At 38.9% G+C, this 9,939-nt stretch overlaps 1 protein-coding gene across 11 annotated transcripts in view; it reads right to left on the reverse strand.

The window, feature by feature from the left end:
- Nucleotides 1-5,663, reverse strand: part of LOC106565737 (forkhead box protein P1-B-like) — a 241,373-nt gene extending 235,710 nt beyond the window's left edge. For 3 of the 11 annotated variants that reach the window (XM_014133178.3, XM_014133181.3, XM_014133177.3), the window contains exon 1: nucleotides 5,284-5,659. The gene's annotated coding sequence lies outside the window, so the exon portion shown is untranslated. Of the gene's footprint in view, nucleotides 1-5,283 lie in introns of all 11 variants that reach the window. The other 8 variants (XM_082959373.1, XM_014133185.3, XM_082959370.1 and 5 more) reach the window with 7 other exon arrangements.
- Between the last annotated feature and the right edge of the window lie 4,276 nt (nucleotides 5,664-9,939).

Consider the following 9,939-nt stretch of genomic DNA (forward strand, 5'->3'; position numbering starts at 1 on the left):
GCCTGAAAGTAAGGTCTCACTCAGTCACTACGCTCTCTACTCCTACACACTCCTGCGAAGTTTTCACATCTCAATGCAAACCGACACTACTACAGAGAGAGTAAGTTTTCAGCCGTAGACACATTGAAACAGCTCTTTCATTACATTTTAGTCATTTAGCAGACGCTCTTATCGAGAGCGACTTACAGTAGTGAATGCATACATTTCATTTCATACATTTTCTTCTTCGTACTGGCCCCCCATGGGAATCAAACACACAACCCTGGCATTGCAAACACCATGCTCTACCAACTGAGCCACAGGGAAGCAATAGTCTTCATTAGTCTTCATTAATAGTCTTCCATTCTAGTATGTAAGTGAACTGATTTTTTTATCTCCTTTTAATTGATTATTGATGATAAGCAAGTGAAACAAAATAATTGTCTCAGTTGGGCATCCACCAAAACAAAATAATAGAGAAGCCTGTATGATGTGCAGCAGTGTTTCCCAAACTAGGGTTCACCTGATTTGAAAATGAAGTTGCGAGAGAAACTCTGAAAATGTGTTGCTTGGTTCATAGAACCACAGTTACATGAGTAACCTCCGATATCAGCTAAATGCGATTGAGACAAACAGAGCGGTTTCTGTTTTCATCCTACATATATGGCTCTACAGTGTTTCCTCTGGAAAAATGTGTAGCAGTGGGGGGAAAAGGTCGCAGGGAGGGGGTGGGTGCGGTTGCAGGGGAGGCCCCCATTTTTGGGGGGTCCGGGGTCCCCCCAAAATGTTTATGTAGAAGGACTTAAAAGCTCAGTTCTGTTGACTTTTTAAAAGGACATTCTATTCCAAAATGAATGAAAATAAAATATTGCTGACACCATCTAAAATATAATTTCCACCTCCAGAAATTAGCCCAATAACATATTATTATTAGTTTAAATAATTTTGCAGTGGCACAGCGCCACAGTTAAATGACTGCAGCTTAAACAATGTGGCTCTAACTTTTGAACGGTTGAAACTATAAGCTATTATGACCCTTGGAACAAGTATATCTTCTGTTTCCCTCTAAAATGCTCAAAAGCCACGCATGACTCGTTAGAACAGAGTGGACAGGACTGGAACCAAATCAGCCTGGGGGGAAAATAACATTATCATTGAAAGCGAAGATGGTGTTCTTTTCTACACAGATGATCATACACAATTATTGCCTGATGATCTTCTGAACTTCCCAATACCTTTCTAATACATTTTAGTCACTTCAAACCATACTTCCTTCAGAATGAAGTACTGTCAGACTTATTTGTAATAGACTACCATAGCCCCAAATAACAAATGTAACATTGGCTGTTGATTCCATCCCTTTTTTTATATGGTGGAGTCCCGATTTTGTTTTTTATATATCAAAATGCGGTCACAGGAAAAAAATGATTGGTAACTGCTGATGTACAGTATAACATGAAATATTAGGGCTGAGAATTGCCAGGGACCTCACGATTCCATATTATCGCAATACTTAGTTGCCGATATGATGTATTGTGATGATGTATTTTGATTCTGATGATTCTATATCTATTGCGATTCAATACTCCAATTTTATTGCGATTCGATGTTCCAAACATATTGCCCGCCATGTCTGCTGCAGAAGGACAAGAGAGAGCCATGAGGAAACAAGTTTTGATCAGTCATGGAAATAAAAGTGCTAAAAACATGTTGGCTCACCATTTAAAAAGAAGATAGAGAACAAGCTAGAGATGGAGAAATACCGGAGTTCTGGCACAGGTACAGCCGACAAGCGCTAGCTAACGTTACCTACCTAGCAAAATGAGAATCGATACTTGGGAGTCATAGAATCGATATAATAGTCAAAAAGGATACTGCGATACTCTACTGTATCAACAAAGAAAAATCATCACTATGAAATATACATGAAAATGATAAACAAACTAAACTGATAACAAAATAGCAGCTAATGACTTACATTTTAGTCATTTAGCAGATGCTCTTATCCAGAGCGACTTACAGTAGTGAATGCATACATTTTTTAAATTTTATTTATCTTTCTCGTACTGGCCCCCCGTGGGAATCAAACCCACAACCCTGGCGTTGCAAACACCATGCTCTACCAACTGAGCCACACGGGACTTCCCAAAAAAATCTATGCAGTGAAAAAAGAATGCGTGAAATAAACTAAATTCATATGTCCAGTCTAAAATAACTCCTTTTTTATATCTACAATTTTGTTAAACTAAAGCCAACCAACTTCTTTCTTTATCATGCAACGATAATCAATTAATTATGAATAATTAATTGATAGTAATTGCACACTTCCTTTCTTTCCCCTGTTACCAGTGACATTTTGTCAACCTTCCTCCCTTTATTAAGGACAGATGACAGAGGAAGACATTAATTAATGGTTGGCTGAGTTAATGGCTGTCCTGAGCGTGTGCAGTCTCCATGGAGACAGAGGAGTCGTTCCGAGCTCACCTAAAGCCGTCCACTCCCTGACCAATGGCCTGGCAGCCTGGCATGGAGAGCACAGTGTGCCAGGGGCACGGCACAGAGAGGCAACAGCTGCCTGGGCACGCCACAGGGGGTGGGACACACTAACCTTTACCCTGCAAATATTGTCCTGCTTCCCTTTGTTAGCCATTCCATTAGAATGCAATAGCATACTAATAAATACTGTAGGTCTACTTGTCACAATTGTGGTACTTAGGATCCCACTATTCATTCTCTAAGCCTTTCCTGTACATTTAAGACCAATTTTAATGTGAAAATGTGTGAGTCACATGAGAAATTCATGGTGTGAATGTTCCGACAGTGAGATGATGATAAATACACAATTAAATACACAAGATACATAGGGGAAGTTATTCATAAGTGGTACCACTTTAAATTATTGTAATCTGTATTAAGCATTAATTACAAGATAAATCAAGCAAATACCCTAATACCAATCCTAGTCTGGAAACTCTACGTAGTTTGAAACCTCATTCCCACATTGGGACAAAAATAACTATTATTATCATTGAGCGAGGGCACAGTCAGTTTACAAGCACTCCATACCCAGCACTGGGCATTTCAGTGTGTGTTCACAAATAGTGAGCCCTCAGATGAAAGAGCAAGCCCGTCCACTCCGGGATGGGAGTCCTCCTCAGACTGAATGCATGAGTGGCTGATTTACTTTCTCACCAAGTTAGTCACAACTCTCCAAACAGAGGACCCCAAAAAAATGCCTGTGTGTATGTATTGAAGAGGCCAAACTGAAAATATGGACTTTTGAAAACACAAAAGAACATTACGGATTGCGTAGGAATTCAATGAGACTAAGTAATAACACTGCATAAGACTAGCCCGTCTCAATTGTAATATTTTTTACCCTGCTTTTTTCAGTTGCAATAAGAGGCAGAGAATGAACTGTAGTTTGATCTGGTGTAAAGCAGTCTGAGAGGACATGGTTAGTGTGTTCCTGTCATGCTTGTCATGGGTTGAAGAATCAGCAGGAGAACAAAGGCTGGGGCTCTCTGGACACTGGCTGTGTTAAACACCAGGGCTGGAAAGTTGCAAAGAAAGTTCACCCTGTGCTTTTTAAACCTGGGTCAGCATTTGCGAAGGTCCATTTCTGCATAAGTGAGCACACAAACCCCAGTGCCTGTTCAAATAGTCTGTAGCTCTCTCTCAGGCAGATCATGACAACAGCCCAGCAGCAGCACTGTTTGATCTTCAATGTTTTCCTTAATCTGGGTTGTCAAGGTTCGCTTGTTGGAGGCTGTTTACTTTACTTCTCCTACAAAAAGTTTTTTTTTTTTTTCTCAGACAATGACTAATCCAAAGACCAACGAAGAGGGAGCTCTGCCAATGATAGATGTTAAAGCTGCAGTTGCCTTTTATTTTTTAGATCGTTTTAGCTCCAATGGTGCCAGCTGCAGATTCGGTTCCAATTCTTTATTAATATCTAACTGTTGTGTGCTTGTTGTGTTCCCTCTTAGCTTAGGGAAACAATCATGCTCAGTATAGTTCTACAATTATTCAAAAATGAAAATACACCCTGTCTGCAGGTTATAGTTTGTAGGCCAAGTTATTTTATTTGCAATAATGAGGATTTAATATAGTAAAAAAAAAAGAGTAAATAATAGAATATAATACAAAATAGTATAATAACTGAAGACACTTAAAAAATACATGACATTAAAAAGTGCAAACAAACTAAAAGTTTGCATTTATCTACGTTAGTTCATTACATTTAATTACCTAATTAGATTTTGTTAAGAGATCATAATACTATAGTAGATAGGGTATTTGTTGTATAGAAAACATAAGTCATTTATCAGTTCATGTTCTAATTTCACCATGCCAGAAGGTGATGGGCCTCGCATTAGCTGGTGCGGTGGAATATCTTCTACTACAACCCAAACCCAATCAAGAAAGTGTTGTCAAACTTTCAGCCTCCAACCACTAACAAGTCAACAAAGTGGGATAGTACTTGTAGCGAATAATAAAAGTCTAGAAAATATGCTTAGAGATGCTTAGAGTATAAAACCAGTATTCAATACAATTGTAGTTCACTATAATGACGTTATAATAATATTATAACATTATTATAGTGATTTGCAATTATGAGAGTAGTCTACAGACATGCAAGTGCAACAGTAACTACCATATCTTGGTACATATTTGGGTATATCAATGCACATGATTGAACTATCAAAAGTATTGCTTCCCACTCTGTAATCATAAGAAATAATAATGTGTCAAAATGTGAATCTACAGTGAGTCTGGTCCGTCTTGAAGAGTTTGTGGAAGGTACCACGTGGGGAAATGCACCTTATCCCTGATTTTGGTCCAAAGAAATCACGGCACTAAATTTCCTCTCTCCATTCAATAAACTCACGTTGAGTTACAAAGCGTATACACGGAGTATACCAAGAGCATGGTTTCACAAAGTATAACTTGCACTTCTTACTTGATCTTGTGTTAAAGGATATTTACCCGGGGTCACAAACATGAGAAAATCAGTGAGCAACAACTACCAACCTAACTTCTAGAAAAGTAGCAAATGCAGTGTCTCTTCTAATGCTGTATCACTGAGCCTTTCGAAGAGTATACACTGTTTGCAGCGCATAGCACAATACATCAAACAGTATTTCAGCTCTCATGTCATATTATTGGTGTTGTTTATTAGTTTATTTCGCCATAGAAACCATTCTAAAAAAACATTGGGAAACAAAGACAAACTCCATGTGAGCAAATTGAAATAGTAGAATCAATGTCTAACGAGACAACATTATAATACGATAAACTTACCCAATCGACAATGGTAGGTGCACGCAGTAGACAATTCTGTGCTAGAGATAATGAACTGTACACGCGATCTTGTGTACCAAGTAAGCATGCAATATTCACGCTGTAAATACTACCAACATTACTCCGCTTGGGGGACTAACTTTAACTGCGAGGAGACATCTCTGCTACATTCACGGAGAGCGCTGTTACCGGTTAAATAATCTAGACTTCACGCCACGTTCTGTCTCGAATACGAGAGCGAGCTCTTTCTAATGTTATTACATTTTAATTCCATTGAAAGAAAAAATAATCGCGAATTTGGATGTTATTTTCTGATGTTCCAAATCCGTGACGTCATATCCACCTGCTGGGTAAACAACATTCATTGTAGATCTTCACAGAATTTTGACAGAAGTCATATTCGTTACCAGTTACAATACACAGTAGTAGCCATTTCAAATAATGCAATTTTGGTGAGAAATGTAATGATGCATTAGTTTTAGCAGAAAGGGTCGATACCAACGGCTTGTCATGAAGTAAAAATGTCTAGCTGTAAGCTATCTAATTACAATTGATGCAGAAAGAGTTTTATTTTTTCTGCACTTTGTCCAATGGAAGGAGGGAGTTCGAGAGGTTAAAGTTCGATAGAGGGGCAATCTAGACTCCTATGTCTCAGCCTTAACTTTGTTGGAAAAAAATGTTTTTGTCCCAGACTAATAAGAGATATATTAATTTAACATCGCTTATAGCATGTGCGTGGCGACACTCCACAACACAAGCTATATAGCTATATTTTTGTAAATTATTGCGTTATACATTCACTTCACTAACTCCTTCCCCTATATTATAAAGTGCATTATTAGTTACTTCAAAATATATGTTATAAGCCTATAATAACTGCCTTCAGCGACGTGCCTGTGAAAACGGAATGTTCCCCCGTTTCAGCTCGATTTACTGTCACTGAAGGACTTAAGACATTATGGCAGTAATTAAAAAGTCTGTCATTTGCCCCCTACAGAAGAGAATTATCATGGGTCGGTCCAATAGTCCAGTTAACACTTGTTGAAAAGCAACATTAATTTAGCCTCAATAGAAAATATTTTAAGTCTCTTTGTCCTTGATCAAAGTATGCAAAAGCACCGTTGATTTCTTTACAAAAGACAGTAAATGTATCATGGCTGCATCTAGGTGGCACAACATGGCTGATGGGTTTTCTTAGAATCGCTGTTTCTTTGGTGTAGAGCGCCACCCACTGACAGCAGTTGAAGCCGTTACTGTCTTATTACTCCTCACATGATAAAACAGTAAACACGTGAATTATTACTTTAATAACCAAATATCTAAGTCGTTAGTCACACAAAAAGTTACATTCTCAGGTAGACATCAAGTCTATGCCTGTATAGACCATTCCTGAAATAGAGCTCTCTGCAGCTGAAAGTCACATTTCAGTTTAACAATCCTGAAAAAACACAAAGCTATATAGTAAAGAGTACTGGTGACATAGTAGAGACGTATTGTTATCACATCTGGTCATAGTGGATATTCTGCTAGTAAAGAAGTTGAGAAGAAACAAGCAGCCAAAAGGTGTGGGAGAGACACATCAAACCTGGCATGGTTAGCATGACCAGGCCACAGGGTTGTGTTCAGTAGTCCTCTGCTCTTCTCCCATACAGCCACAGAAACATGCAAGCGTGGGATTTGTGTTCGGTCCATGTGAAGTCCAAAAACTGCAGTCAGACAGGGTGTTAAATTAGAAATAAACTTTTGTCAATGAAGAAAATATACAACAGACAAGATTATGTGTAACAAATATACAGTATTTACACCCAAAATACAAACAAAAAGAATACATAGAATAATATCTATGGACACCCCTTAATACTGGGGAATAGGGAAATTAACTAAATGAACTGTTCCAACATAGGACATTATAAATAAAAAGATAGGGGAGGAATCATAGATTAATTTAATTCAAATTCACACAACACCACATCTTGCACTGGAAATTAATATTGATCCTGAAAACAAAAGCTGTCTGATCAATCAGACAATGTTTATGGTGAAATTAATCTAGTTTTGAAACTGATTGTCACATGCACTTACCTATTTTCCACACTATGGGCATGACAGAACTCTGCCCACAGATGACGTATAGCACTATGCATAGAGTTGATCAGGCTGTTGATTGTGGCCTGTGGAATGTTGTCCCACTTCTTGTCAATGGCTGTGCGAAGTTGCTGGATATTGGCGGGAAGTGGAACACGCTGTTGTACATGTCGATCCAGAGTATCCCAAACATGGTTAATTATATGTATTTTTTTATATATATATTTGTTTTTTACCTTTATTTAACCAGGTAAGACCCATTGAGGTTAAAAAGCTATTTTGCGACAGCGACCTGGCAAGAAGGCAAAACAGGGGAATAGCAGTGTGTACCGGTACATAAAATATTACAGAAAAATACAAAATACAGTTAATGGGTGACATGTCTGGTGAGTATCCAGGCCATGGAAGAACTGGTACATTTTCAGCTTCCGGTAATTGTGTAAAGATCCCGGCGACATGGGGCCGTACATTATCATGCTGAAACATGAGGTAATGATGGCGGATGAATGGCACGACAATGGGCCTCAGGATCTCGGCACGGTATCTCTGTGGATTCAAATTGCCATCAATAAAATGCAATTGTGTTCGTTGTCCATAGCTTATGCCTGCCTGCCCATACCATAACCCCACCGCCACCATGGGGGCAATCTGTTCACAACATTGACATCAGCAAACCGCTCACCCATTGGTCGCCTTACACTCCGTCTGTCACCTGCCCGGTACAGTTGAAAGTGGGATTAATCTGTAAAGAACACACTTCTCCAACGTACAAGTGGCCATCAAAGGTGAGCATTTGCACACTGAACTGCAGTTAGGTCATGACCCTGGTGAGGACGATGAACAAATAGATGAGCTTCCCCGAGACGGTTTCTGACAATTTGTGCAGAAATTCTTCGGTTGTGCAAACCCACAGTTTCATCAGCTGTCCGGATGGCTGGTCTCAGATGTTCCCGCAGGTGAAGAAGCCGTATGTGGAGGTCCTGGGCTGACACGGTTACTCGTTGTCTGCAGTTGTAAGGCCGGTTGGACATACTGGCAAATCCTCTAAAATGACATTGAGGCGACTTATGGTAGAGAAATTAACATTCAATTCTCTGGCAACATCTCTGGTGGACATTCCTGCAGTCAGCATGCCAATTGCACGCTCCATCAAAACTTGACACATTGTGGCATCGTGTTGTGTGACAAAACTGAACATTTTAGTGGCCTCTTATTGTCCCCAGTACAAGGTGCACCTGTGTAATGATCATGCTGTTTAATCAGCTTCTTGATACGCCACACCTGTCCGGTGGATGGATTATCTTGGCAAAGGAAAAAATGCTCACAAACAGGGACGTAAACAAATTTGTGCACAAAATGTGAGCGAAATAAGCTTTTGCGCATATGGAACATTTCTGGGATATTTTATTTCAGCTCATTAAACATGGGACCAACACTTTCGAAGTTGAGTTCATATTTTTGTTCAGTGATGATGCAGAGATTTATAGTAACTTAAAAAACATGAGCTGGCGCACACCCAGAAAAATGTGTTTGTGTGGAGGTGCTAACGGCGAATAAACTATAATCTATCAAAATAAAGTCGCACACTCCATATATAAACTCCCAGCAATTTAATGGGTATTTACCAACGTTTCGGTATCACTGTGCCTTCCTCAGTGTAATGTCTTGTTCAAGTATTCATGACATTACCCTGAGGAAGGCACAGTGATGCCGAAACGTTGGTAAATACCCATTAAATTGCTGGGAGTTTATATATGGTGTGTGCGACTTTCTTGATTTTGATAGTGGGCATTTATAGTAACAACAGCACCCCTCTCAATTTGCATCAAAGTTGTAATCATACAATGTAATCAAAAAAAGATAATTCTCTAGGTGAACTTCCAATTAAAAATGTTGATCCATTAAAAGATAATACAACACACAATTACAAAGTCAGCTAAATGTATCTGCATTTGAATATAGGGCATATAAAGCTCAATGGTGTCTAACAAAAGTGTTTTTGTATGAATTGTTTTTACATATTGTTGGTTTGATGTTGCTAATATGCTGTGGATTAGGCCTTGACTTGATAGAGTGCTGCTTTAAAACAAATTAATTGAGGATTACTATCAATTATGTAACACCCTCTCCATATGCACTCATGCACACAACAAAGTAATTAGCCTTCTGTTAATTAGGTAATTAAGCAAATGAAAATAATCTACTCTCAATTTCCAAAGGGAGTGGCTTTCATATGATGTTCTCCCCTGCTGCTGAGGGCATGATGAGCAACAGAGGAACAATACATGACTAACGTTCTACATGTAATGAAAGGAAGCCACTTCTGGGGAGGGTTCACAGATAATGACGTCTGAGGACATTTCACCCATCTGTCCATACTGTATTTGTAAGCAAAAAACACAAAGCCTGGAAATTGACAACACACACCTACATTTCAAAAACAGGCATCCTGTTGGGATAATATTCATATTTTACTTATTTACTGCCAAGGTTGATCGAACCAGTGCTTGCAGTGTGTGAACAAATATGGACAAGCATAGGACTTAGCAAATAAACACTCTTGCTACGTGG

This window comes from Salmo salar, chromosome 12 (genome assembly GCF_965601325.2).
Source record: "Salmo salar chromosome 12, fSalSal1, whole genome shotgun sequence".
NCBI classification, from domain to species: Eukaryota; Metazoa; Chordata; class Actinopteri; order Salmoniformes; family Salmonidae; genus Salmo; species Salmo salar.